The sequence below is a fragment of the Tenrec ecaudatus genome, chromosome 1 (genome assembly GCF_050624435.1).
Source record: "Tenrec ecaudatus isolate mTenEca1 chromosome 1, mTenEca1.hap1, whole genome shotgun sequence".
Taxonomy (NCBI): Eukaryota; Metazoa; Chordata; class Mammalia; order Afrosoricida; family Tenrecidae; genus Tenrec; species Tenrec ecaudatus.
The window spans coordinates 307,222,142-307,235,967 of NC_134530.1; the positions used below are offsets into that span (position 1 = coordinate 307,222,142).

A 13,826-nucleotide genomic window follows, 5' to 3' on the forward strand; every position below is an offset into this window, starting at 1 on the left:
AAATTGAAATAACTCTTCACTGCGCATTTTGCCATTGATCAGCTACAGAATCAGCATTGTGTGATAGGATGATGATGATTCTTGGAGCGAGCAGGCGGGTGATGCTACCTTATTTTCTAATGTGCGTTTCCACAGAAAGCTAAAAAATAGAGCCGCATTCCAAGAGTTCCCCAGATATCCCAGGTATAGTGTGCTCATCTGCAGAACTCCAGCCTATGATGAGAGTTCAGTCTATGAATTCACTTATTAAAATCTGGGCTCCTGTTCACTGCCCACCTGTTGTTCCTAAATTGCTGAGACAGACAGGAGCATCTTTCTTCTGTATTTTCTCCTTCCAAATTACCTCCATAAAGCAAAAACTATCAATTCTAGAAGAAGATGTTGCTAGTGACAATCACTTCTGTTAATTGTCAAGGCCTTTAAACAGTTGCTATCAAGAAATGAGCCAGCACCTCATAGGTTGCTCCGTTCTGAGACTGGGCCTTTCCCCTCAGGTACCTTCAGGAAGATTCATCAATCTTTTATGCCCCCCCCCCAAGTGTTTTTTTTTAAAAGGGTAGAATTAATATTTTATTGTCATTTATAATCAGATGGTAGCTGGGTATATACTCTTCATACTTGATTCTTCTTTCTTGTACATACAAAAAGGTTTACACAGCTGATGGCTGCTTACATTTTCAGGAAGCATAATTAACTTAATTCGTTAATGGTAGCTTCAAGTTTTTCCTTATTAGCAGCAGAAAATTCACCCACCTTTTGTCCCTTTTTATAAAACTGAAATGTTGGCATGCATTTGACTTCACACTCTGAAGCAACATCCTGGCAGTCATCCACATCAACTTCAAGGAAGACCACATTGCCATACTTTTCACTGAGGGAATGATCGAATGGCTTGATCATTTTGCAAGGCCCACATCACGTGGCGGAGAAGTCAACCACTACAAGCTTCTCTCCAGGACTCTTCAGAGCGGTCTGAAAATCTTCCTTGCTATCGATCTGCTTCACCATTTTGACCGTTGGGCTTGGACGAGCAACCGGGGCCAGAAGAAGAATGGAACATGACAGCGAACCGAGTGTGGACCCAAGTGTTTCCTTAGGGACACCGCATTCCCAATTTAACAAGTTTGGACTATTGTGCAGATCTGAAAGTTTAAGAAAATGAATATTTTTGATGATCAATTTTATTATGCTTAAAGGAATGCAATAGGGTGAATCATGTAAAAAATGTAATTCTCTGGAAACTTTGTATGAAATTAAAGGGCATTGAGGGTTATTTGAGATTTTAAAAAATATGAACATTTTATCATAATCCTGTAGACAGTTTTACCTTAGTGAATGATTGTGATTGAAATTTTTTGTCCAGTATCTAACCTTCATTGTTTTCTTAAACAGTGCTCAGTTACTTAAGTTTCTAATGTGTAGAAATGAACATTCCATGTATTTTAGTCCAAAAATGTGTATGTGTATTTTCCTTTTCCCAATAGAACTTTAAAATCTAACTTTCTGGCTAGATTAATAATACTATTGTTAGAAATATCAAATGTCTCTTGAAATTTACTTTCATTATATCTCAATGAGCTGATACTCCTGCTTCTAAAGTGGACAGGGATAAATGTAAACTTTAAATATACAAATGGATTTTGAGCTAGTACATAATTTTAAGTCCTAATCAAAGAACCATTTGTTTTTGAGATTAGGCCCTGCTCAATACTTGTCCTCATGAAGCAATCACTGAAGACATGGGTGCTATAGAAAAATGTGGGGAAGAGATCAGATGGTGCCTGGCTATCAAAAATAGTAGTGTCTGGGGTCTTAAAGACTTGACTTAAAACCAGCAGCCATCTAAGTTAGATGTCAACGAAATACAGACTGAGGGAGCACAACAGCCTGTGTGATCCAATGTTCATAAATAACAAAATCCAAGATCAATGGAACCTATTGTATTAGAGCTTACATTTTGTGCACTTCATTTGCAGACGGCTATAGATGAAAGCGAAAGTCCAAAGTCTGCTTCCATAGTTCCCATGCAGACTAAGCCTCCAGTGAACTCCCTGGGATTATTGACCAGGTCTGTTGATTGTCTTGCTCTCAGACAGTGGGCATTGCAAAATGGATTACTGCAGACATTTAAGTTTAAATTATTATTATTTATTTTCCTTTTTGACCCATTTTGATCTAATATCATTTCTGCCATCTCCACTTTCTCTTGGATTGAGGTTTTTCTGTTTTTTTAATTTTGTTGTAATTGTTGAACTTTTAGGCATGATTTTCTTTATATGTAATCTAGTACAGGTAAATACATAGAAATTATAACTAAATTAATAATTCCATATAGTCATGGCTGGGAAGGTTGGGGGTAACAGGGAGCTAATAATGGGTACAGGAATGAAGAAAATGTTCTAAAATTTCTTGTGGCTAAGGCTGCATAACTCTTTTGGTATATTTAAACCCTTGGATTATATGGTGCATGAATTGTTTATCCAACTTAAAATATTGAACATTGTATATATGTGTGTACATATATTAACTTGGATTTATTTCACTTTGCTTATTTTAATAGTTGTCAGTGACATACGATTCACGTATCATACATTTAAATAGTCAAATCACATTCTTACGAGATGAATGCTAACAGTTTAAACTAAAATTTTTTCAGACAGAAATTTTTTCACTTTGCTCCAAATGAATATAGGAAATGAAGTACTTTTTACATGTTGTTAGTCACACAAGGGTAAGATAAAATTTTTTTCTCTTTTGCAATTTGCTGTCATCAGAGTGAGTTTAATAAAAAAATCTTTGGAATGGTGATATGATTATTGAATTTAAAAGCCTGTCTTATCCTTATTCGGAATATCAGAACCAGGAAGTGTTTTCTGTGTACCTAAATATTTTAATGCTTTTAGGGGGCTCAATGTAGTTATTGGTATTTAATTCTTCATAGTGGATAGTCCATATGCAGTATGTATTCTACATCAGATTTATTTGACTGAAAAACAGAAACCATCTTTGGCCATCTTAAGAAAAATAAATCGTTAGAAGCATATATTTGGTACCTCAGAAATGGAAAGTATTGCCGGGCAATCTGGCTACAGGAAGGAAATGATTCCTGGTGCGATAAAAAACTTTATCAAACAGTCATCCATGAAAAAAACATTTAGGACTTTGGGAAATATGTACTCATTTGTCCAGCTTGGTTCATATGATCATGCATGTGTTTCGTTTTCTCAAATCAAGAGCTCACCAGAACCATGACAGTTCTCCTAATGAACAGATATAAACGCAAACTTAAACCCATTCCCTTGAGGAAATTCCAATTCACGGCAGCCTCGTGGGTTACAGAGTACAGCTGAGTTCCATAGAGTTTACTCAACTGCAGTCTTAGAAGTGGGTCTCCACGTCTTTCTTCCACAGAGCCCCTAGGTGGGTTTGAAAGGACGATCTTTCCATTAAGTACCAAAGCAAACCATTTTCACCCCCCTGGAAACCCAACAAATCATTTAAAAAGAAAAAATGGAAAGTGATAATAACACCTGTTAAGGTAACTTTGGTAACTACATAATTTCCTGTCAGCTTGAAGACATATAAACATGTAGGGGTGGAGCCTAGCATGTCAATCATGCCATAGCCTGATGATGAGTCCTTGTGGAGTCATAAAGAGGGTCCTGGGAACCTCCCCCACCCTCTGCCTTCACCATCCTTCTAGTGAGCCACTCCGACACCTGCCAGAGCCCTAGAGATGCAGCCACTGTCATTGAGTTTACAAGACTTTGCACCCACTGGCCTGTGATCTTCCTGCATTCTGTATCACTGCAAATGGCTTGATACGTCTGAAGAGGGACATATGAACTAGTATCAATCTTATGGACTTGAGTTGGACGGGGCTGGGGCCTTTTCCTGACATACAATTACTTCTTGACCTAAAGCTCTTTCTTACACACAGACAAGTGTCACTGCATTTGTTTCTCTAGTCAACCTAGCCTAACACTGTAACTCATTGTTAAGGAAACATTTGATTAGTTACATTATACGTTCTATCTCTTTGCTCTAGAGCACTGGTTCTCAACCATCCTAATACTGTGACCCCTTAATATAGTTCCTCATGTTGTGGTGATCCCCAACCATAAAATTATTTTTGTTGCTACTTCATGCCTGTAATTTTGCTACAGTTATGAATTGTAATGTAAATATCTGATATGCAGGATATATTTTCATTGTTACAAATTCAAAATCATTAAAGCATAGTGACTAATCACAAAAACAATATGTAATTGCATATTGTGAAATATTTATTACTAATTACAAATAAATGAAATTTTGTTTTGAAGCATGGAGTAGCATGGGTAACAGTCTTCACGCTGGGTACTTGTATGTGGGCATACCTGCATGTGGGAGGACCTTCCTGGAAAGGATAGATGAGCGGTGTCTCATTTCAAAGACCATCAGAAATATGTGTTTTCCGATGATCTGAAGTGACCCCTGTGGAAGGGTCATACCCCCCCCCACACACACACAAAGGAGTTGCAACACACAGGTTGAGAAATGCTGCTCTAGAGACAGTTGTTATGTCACGTTTGGGTCATGAAGAGCAAGGATTGTGTAATGAATTTGGGTACCATTTATGACAAGACTGTAAAGCCTTAATGTTTGAAGATTGTCCACAGTTCCCTTGATTCTTGCAGTTAGCAGCCTAGGATGTAACCATCAAGCCAACAGATAAGTCCCTTGATTCTTTATGAGTTATGATATTTTAAATGCAAATTCAAAAGTTAGTTATAATAAGTACCCTGAAATGTGCTATCTGAGCAAAAATCACAGAAGTAAACAAACAAACAAAAAACCAGAAAATAACCAAAAAAGCAGGAGGTAGCTTGTTGATAGGAAATTAACAAAATGTTAATTTCATTGTTGGGGGGAATTCAAGGTCCTTTGAGTCTTGAAACATAATGCTCTATTAGGAGAATATTGACCACTAAGAGCATATGAACTCAGTCAAAAACCAAAACCAAACTGACTGGCATCAAATCAAACTCATAGTGATGGATTTTGTAGGTCTGCTCCTTTGGGTTTCTATGGTAGTAAATCTCCATGGGAGGAATGTGATAGGTAGGTTTCTTGTGCCAAAATGGCCAATGAACACATGCGGGATTTATTGAAGGGCAGAGAGATAAATGGCTCAGTGAGCCTCACCTTTATTGTCTCTTGCTCTTTGACCATCGGACCAGTGTGTGGCTGCCTTGCTTGTTCTGTGCCTCAATTTGCAAGCTACACTACCTGTGGAACACGTAATCCATTGACTGTGTCACTGTAATTTGAGGTTCCTTCAAGACCTGCTTCGCTACCCTATTGGAATTTACATCTCTTGAACTGGGAACTGTCGGACCCTGTCATATGGCTGACTGTTGGTGACCTGCCTTCTGTTTGCTGCCTGTGGCTGGATGGCCTGAATTGTTCTACAGAGGACTACCCGGTAGCCCTCAAGACTTTAAGAACTGCCAGTGTCTCACAGCTGTCTCATGGGAGTGAGTTGCACTGAGCCATTTGTACTGCTTTATAGATTAATTGTTTATTTCTTGTGTTATCTAGCTATATAAATATATTAAAAATTATTAGCGTTCCAGTTTTGGTCTCTAGAGAACACTGTCTAACATGATGAGATAATCTTGTCTTTCTCCAGTGGAGCAGCTAGCTGGTGGGTTTGAACTGCTGACCCTGAGGTTACCAGCCCAACATGTAATTGCCTATGTCACTGACTTTCCTATAAGCTTAGCAGGAGGATTACAGTAAACATAACAGGGCATCCTGGTTTTCTTCTTACTTTCTGTCTTTGTTCTTTTCTTTTTAAACAAGTTACCTCACCCACCTGTAAACTTTGAACATCCAACTGACTTCAAGTTTTCCATAAAGAGTTCTAAAAAAAATACTGTTCTGATGGTTATTGATACAAAAGAGGGTCTCCAACTCCCAAAGAGTAACAACCCAATGGCAACTTTGGTTAACCAGAAAGCTGCTGCCTCATCCAACCACAAGGATGTGTAGTAGCTTTCCTTTTATGAAAACTCTGACCCTGCTTTGCTCAGGAGGCTGCTTTGTCTTCCCGTGCTCTCTGATTCAAATCTGCTGAATAAAGGCTTTCATCTCTTGTTATGTCAGTGATTTTCTTTCAGCAGTCTTTAACTGCTAAGAAAAGGATTTCATTTTCTTTTGATTCATAATTACAACCCATGGAAGCAGTAGTCAAGAAAACAAATGACTAACAGCATTGGGAAAATCTGCAGCCAATGATATTTTTGAAATGGTAAAGAGCGAAGATATCACTTTGAGGACTAAGGTCCATCTAACCCAAGACGTGGTGTTTTTGATCACCTCGTATGCACATGAAAGCGGGACCACGAATAAGGAAGGCAAGGAGAGGAGAACTGATGCCTTTGAATTACGGTGTTGTGAAGACCATGGAATCGCGCGGAGAGTTGAAAGAATAAACATATCTGTTTGGAACAAGTGTAGCCAACTGCTTCTTAAAAGTGAGGATGATGAGATTTGGTCTCATGTTCATTGAGAGATCAGCCCCGGGAAGCTTGGAAAGCGGGGAGTTAGCAAAAAAGAGACAGCAAGGTAGATGGACACAGTCATTGCAATGACAGGATCAAACAGGAATAATTGTGAGCAAGGCACAGGATGAAATAAGGTTTTGTTCTCTTGGTCATCCGGTCGCTGTGAGTCTGTACTCACTCGATGACAGCTAACAATGACAACAACAACTCCTAAACTTTAAAAATCGTGATCCTTTTATCCATGTATCGAAAGACATAGCTTCTCTCAGACTTTGGGGTTACTGGATGGGGTCTAGGAAGGACAGTGTCCCTGTGGTCAGTCTCTGGTGGCCAAGTGCAGCAGTCTTATACATTTCTACATTCTATGAACTCTCACTCCAGGCTCGCTAGCATTGAGTCGATTTTGACTCCCCATGTTTCTATATGTTATGAAATTATTTGAATAGCATAACTTATCCTTCACCCTTCCCACCCAACTGATGGTTCCACCTGGCTGCCAGGTACTGGTTTAGGTTCTGAATGGAGGACTTCCTAGTGTTCTCTCCCGTTTGTTATGGACTAGGTGGGTCTTGGAAACATAGGGACTATGGAGGGCTCACTTGCTGCTCTAAAGTTTTATTTTATACATTTCCTGGAGAAAGTGATTGATTCCATACCAGTGTTGACAGGGTTGTGAATTTGTACCTGTTATCTATGACTTAAAATAGGATATGGTGGTAACAAAAGCTATATTTGAATGCTTTAATAATTAAAAGTCACTGCTATTCTTGTTAGGTATTATCTAGTTGATTCCAATGGATAGAGATACTCTGTATAACAGAAGAAAACACTGCTGAGTCCTATGTCATCTCCATCATTATAACTTTGCTGAACTTACTGCCACGGCCACTGTGACAATCTTTCAGAGAGTTGTCCCCTTCTCTTGCTGAATTTCCACTCTTTCTATAAATAGAGGGAAAAAAGAGTAGACCAAATATATTTTTTCTTGTTGAAAAAATTTTTGAATAAGGTCAGGTTGATTTTAAAAGTATATGAAGATTGAGAGACATTTTTAATTGAGTCTAGTCTGGAGAACGGATTTTCAGGTGTTGTAATGACTACGCTTCAGGCTGCTATCTGTAAGGCTAGCAGTTGGAAACCATCCGCACCTCTGCAGGAGAGAAAACGGGGCTTTCTACTCAGTAAAGAGTTACTAACTTAGAAACTCACAGGGGCAGTTCTACTCTGTTCTAGAGGGTCACTGTGAGTCAGAAAGGACTTGAGGGAAACGATTTTGTGTGTGTGTGTGTGTGGTCTATGTTTAAGGACAATTAATTAATAAAAAAACTTGAAATTTTTAACTGTTTGAAATTGAGCTCGTCCTTTTAAAGGAAAAATAAAAGGGATCTAGATTTTCAGAATGAGTTGAGTTGGCAGCTGACAATATAATAATAATCTTCTCAACTGCAAGTTATGTTCAATTCACCCAATACTTAGTGGCTAAACCCAAAATAACTAAAATATATCAGATAAATGAAAAATAACTTACAATGGTGTATTAAGCTGGATTGTCTAGAGAAACAAAACCAATTACACTCATATGTGTAGGAAAGAACTTTATATCAAGAAGTAATTAAATATCAAAAGGTGTCCTATCCTGGCCAACTCAAGTCTATGGACCCCATGCTAGCAGAACCTTCTTCAGTCTTACATAGCTGCTAAGAAACAATCTTACATAGCTGCAGGCTGAGATACAGCAGAGAGATCACAGGCCTGAGAACACAGTCACATGGATCCAAGTTCAGTGAGGTATAGCAGCAGGGTGCTGACCCAAATGCTCACAAGTTCGGCGGCCCAAATGGGGCCACTGAATAGAGGATATAAAATGGAGTAACCATGGAAAGTTAAAAGGCTGACAAGAAGTCCACCCCGCACACACTCACTCAATGCTGTCAATAGTTCACCAAAAGGCCAAGTTGTCCCTAACTGGGCAGGTGTAAAGCAATTGATTTTCCTGGGACTAATTCTTCACCCTCAGCCTTTAAAAAAAAATAGTCCCCGGTACTCTTTTATGGGAAATACCTCAAAGAAGTATTGTCTCAAACAATTATATCATTAGTGATTTGTGTGGCTTTAAACACTTGTCTCAATGGCTCTTAGAGATCTGATTTATGTTTCTGTAAAAACCTTTAGAGGAGAAAGAAACAAAATGCAGATTTAATTACCAGAAGAAAATGAAAGAAAAATGTAAAATCATATTAAGGTTCTGAGAATGAATTAAACATCTTTGGTGTCGTAGTGGTTATGCATTGGGCTGCTAACTGCAAGGTTAGTGGTTCGAAACCACCACCTATTCCCTTGGAGAAAAATGGAGCTTTCTACTCCTATAAACACTTACGGTCTTGGAAACCAACAGGGGCAGTTCTACCCTGCCCTTAAAAGCTTGCTATGAGTTGACATCAACATGATGGCAGTGAGTTTGGTTTGGGGTTGGAGATCATAAAATGAAGTATGAAACTGAGATTTAAAAACTACATCAGAAAGATCATTGTTTCAATGTATTGAGAAAAATTTTTTAAAACCTCATAGATTCTCTAGATGGACTTGACTTCATAAGAAGAGAAACTTTGCAAAGCAGATAAAAAGACTGGACATGGAAGTGAACAGCCATATGCTAATCTTTGGAAATAAAAGAGGTAGCCTTTTATATCCTTATTTGCAGGAAAAATATACTTATGAAATAAGGATAATTCTTATAAAAGACACATTATTTTCCAGAAGGGGAAGAAACTCATAATAATTGAGTGTTAACTTACTCTCAGATGACTCATGGAAATACATACAATAAATCACTTAAGAAAGATATCTAAGCTGAAATCTTGTATACCTCAGTCACTCTAAGTCTTCCTTGCTGATAGAAACAGCCTGCTCACCTGGGTCTAAGGATGCCAGCCTTCCATAATTGAATATATTGTAATGCTGTGTCCTAAGACAACTGTCTTGCAAGAAGTGTCTGTTTTTCTCTAAATATACCCTAGTAATATTCCTTGTAGTTACTATATTTATAAATAAGGTCAGATCTCAGTATGATTCAGGAAGAAAAGCACAAATATTAACATAGAAGAAATAACTTAAGCATGAAATAAATGGTCATATTTTGGTAATTAATATTTGTAGAAACCAAGAGTATATGAATAGGAATAATTTTTGAAGTTGTTAGACCAAGAAGGATACACTGTAACACTGGATCAGATTATAACAAATAATGCTACATAATTTGTATGCTTAATTATAATTATATAATGAAAATTATGAATAAATGAATATTAATGCATAAATAAAATATATGGCATCATGATTAATTTAAAAAAATTTTAAGTAGAGGAAAAACACCATAAAAGTACATATAGTATTATTCAGAATAAGAAAAAAACTAATTCATGTTTAGAAAATCTAGTTCAAAGGAACATGTATTTAATAATGTTGGACTAGGTAATACCACAACTCCAAATGAAGTTCCGGAGTGCTACAAATGATTAAAAATTTGATCACTAGAAGAAAGTTGGTGGATTAAGTGCACCTAATAGTAGCGTGGAAGAAAGAACTAGTGTTCTACTTCTGAACATTTGTCACAACTTAAAAAAACTCATATGTGGTTCCCATGAGAGGGAATCAACTCAAGAGCAGTAACAACAACAGTGGAATGCTTGTGAGTTACTGGGGGGTGCAAATCATCAACCCCGGTGTTTGTTAAGTGAAAGACTAAAGGTTCCAGGCATATCAGAAGAAGGTCCTGGAGGTTTCCTTCTGACCCAGCACCCATGGACAATGCAGGGGAGCCGTCCACGCGGATGCACGGGCTGGCCCAGAGCTGGAAGTGACGCCCTGGCAACAGGAACGGAAGGTTATTGACTAATCACAATTTGTTCTAGTTTTTTATATTTTCTGTTGTGTTTTCTATCGAGGTTTCTTTCTTTTATCTTGTCATTGTTGGGGGTGTTTTGTTGTTTGTTTTCATTTCGTACATTATACTGTATATGAAATCAGGGTAGGAAAATCTGTAGAAACCATAACTGGATTAGTATTCCCCTAGGGACATGGAGTGGGGAGCTTGGGAGGAAATGGGAAGCTAAAACATGATGTATACAAGAACGAAGGAAATGTTCTAAAATTGATTGTGGTGATGATTGCGCAACTCTTTTTCATATGATTAAACTATTGAATTGCACGGCATGTGACTTTCATGTCAATAAAGCTATTTAAAAAAAGAAAATAGCAAAAACAATATACTTAAAAGGACTTCATTATGTTCAGATCATATGTTTTCTGAAGAAAGAGCTGGAATAGTGAGATAAACAGGAAAAAAAAAACCCTCGAATTTGGAATTGAGCATTTTCAACAGTTTCTTGATTTTCTTTCATTTTCCTATAATATTGATAATATCACTTAAAAGTGTAAACTGAAAAGCTATCACTCACGGTCAATTCTTTATTTGCAAAACTTTATTGGGGTCATAAGAGTAATTAGATTAAAAAACACTTACCCTATAAATTTGCTTATTCTGGACATCTACTATAAATGGACACATACAGTATGTACTTACTTAGTCTAGTGTTTTCACTTAACATAATGGTTTTGAGATTGAATCATTTATGAGATAGTTAAATTTCATCATGCCGATCTGGCTGATAAACACATGTGGGGTTAATTGAAGGGTGGAGAGATCAATGGCTTGGTGAGCCTCGCCTTTCTAGTTCTTGGGTTTCTTGTTTTGTGATGGTCGTGCCAGGGTGCAGCTGCCTTAGTCAGTTCTCTGCTTCAGCTGGCAAGGCGAACTTCCTGCAAGAGATTCCCAAGAAGTCGCATGGACCTACCCTGATGCAGCCGTGTGGAGACCCCTGCCAGTGCTGAGATGCTTACATGTGTATTGATTTGACTTTCCTCCTGCAGTCAGTAGGTATATTGTGAGATGGAGGAGGACTTTGTGGATTGGTGTCAGACATATGGGTTCAAGTTGGAGTTGTGGCCTTGGGCAGCACTAGGTTGGGATGTTTTCTTGATGTGCACTTAACCTTTATATAAAACACTCTCTTATACATGAGTTTCTGTGGACTTGTTACTCTAATATACCCAGACTAACGCAATGTAGGACTTCATTTCTTTTAATTGGTTAATGATATTTCATTTATCGAAGAACCATATTTTGTTTATGCATTCATGAATTTATGGTCATTTTATTTTGGCTATTAAGAATAATCTAGCCACTGGTACATATGAGGGCTGGAGGCACAGGGAATCCAGGGTGGATGATACCTTCAGGACCAAGGGTGTGAGGGGCGATGCTGGGAGAGCGTAGGGTGAGTGGGTTGGAAAGGGGGAACTGATTACAGGGATCCACATGTGACCTCCTCCCTGGGAGAGGGACGGAAGAGAATGGGGGGAAGGGAGACTCCGGATAGAGCAAGATATGACAAAATAACGATGTATAAATTACAAAGGGCACATGAGGGAGGGGGGAGCGGGGAAGGAGGGGGAAAAAAAAGGACCTGATGCAAAGGGCTTAAGTGGAGAGCAAATGCTTTGAGAATGATTGGGGCAGGGAATGTATGGATGTGCTTTATACAATTGATGTATGTATATGTATGGATTGTGATAAGAATTGTATGAGTCCCTAATAAAATGTAAAAAAAGAAAAGGGAAAAGAAAGAAAGAAAAGAAAATGATTAGGGCAAAGAATGTACAGATGTGCTTTATACAATTGATGTATGTATATGTATGGACTGTGATAAGAGTTGTATGAGCCCCTAATAAAACGTTTAAAAAAAAAAAGAATAATCTAGCTATTGAGACATGGTGGGATAGTAGAGTCCCTTGCTACATCATCTTAGAAATCAGCCAAAGAGTAATTACAACTAAGAATCATACAGAGCTGTTAAACCACATCCTGGAATGAGCTGGGAGGTTGAGTAAGCCACTGAATTGAACACTCTTCTAAAGCTGTTATTCAGGAAACCCAGGTGAAAAACAAAGCCAAACCAGAGAAGAGGGAAACTACCCAACAAAGGCCAAAACAAGTATACACAGTGTCTCAGAATAAGTTCAGCTTACCAGTCTTACCAATTGGAAGAAAAAGTATGCATGTACTCTATTAACACAGTTTAGCCACTTCCAGGCAAACTGCAATGTTACTCAAATTTTGATGATCGTATAACATTCTTGTTGCACTTGAGGGGGATAAAAACCCTGAAACTTCCCTCCATTCAGAGAGACTTTACATTCCTAGTTCTAATAAGTGATCATTAAAAAAGATAGGAGCAAAGTGGATGTTAGATGAGACTCTGAAACTTGCAGCACATGGAAGAAATTTTGAAGTTGAAGAGCTGAACAGAAAATTTCTAAGCGCAGAGAAGAAAACAAAGTAAAATATTATAATGAAATGTGCATAGATCCAAGAATTGATTTGGGGCTTGCACAAATTCCTAGCTCCAACTTAAGAACAATCAGTTCTTACATCTAGGCACTGCTGAACACTGCCCACTTTAAGGAACACATAAGATACCAGTGCTGTAGCAAAACATGGTGAAGAATTTAGATGGTGCCTGGCTATCACATAAAATAGCATCTGGGATCTTAAAGATTTGTCTCCAAACAAGCAGCCATCTAAGTTAGATGTCAACTAAGTCCACCATAATCAGTCACAGAAGGATTGTAAAGCATATAATCCAAAATCAAAGGAGGGATTAGTATTGTGAGACTCTGGTTTGCATAAGGCTATGGATGGCATTAGGAGCCCAAGATTAATTTGTGGGAACTACATAGGAAATAAACCTCCAGTGAACTCCCTCTATCCACAATTGAGGGATGGAAGGAAATAAGCAGAGTGCATTGGAGAGATCAGTTCAGAAGATCAGAGGCATAAATCTGACTTGAACAGCTAAAACCTTGTCTGTTGACACCCTGCCCTCCCTCTGAGACATGCTGGACCCAATCAGGTCTTCAAAACTTTCTGTATACTTGTGTTTGTTTGTTCATATTAGGGTGTATCTCAGAGGTCTTATGTCATTGAGGGTCACCCTCACCAAGTTGTGTTATATACTTTTTGTGTCTCCATATATGAAACCAGGATTGATTAACCTATAGGGACAGCAAGTTGAATAAGGGTTTAGCTTGGGGCAAAGGGAGAATAACAGCGGTGGGTGGGGGATGGGGGTGGTAAAAGGGAGACGATGTCAAGGAGTTCAGGAAGAAAAAGAATGTTTGGAAACTGATTGTGGTAGCAATTGTACAATTCTACTT

At 38.2% G+C, this 13,826-nt stretch overlaps 1 pseudogene; it reads right to left on the reverse strand.

The window, feature by feature from the left end:
- Positions 1 to 654: 654 nt before the first annotated feature.
- LOC142437537 (thioredoxin pseudogene) lies at positions 655 to 1,044 on the reverse strand (annotated as a pseudogene).
- Positions 1,045 to 13,826: the final 12,782 nt, after the last annotated feature.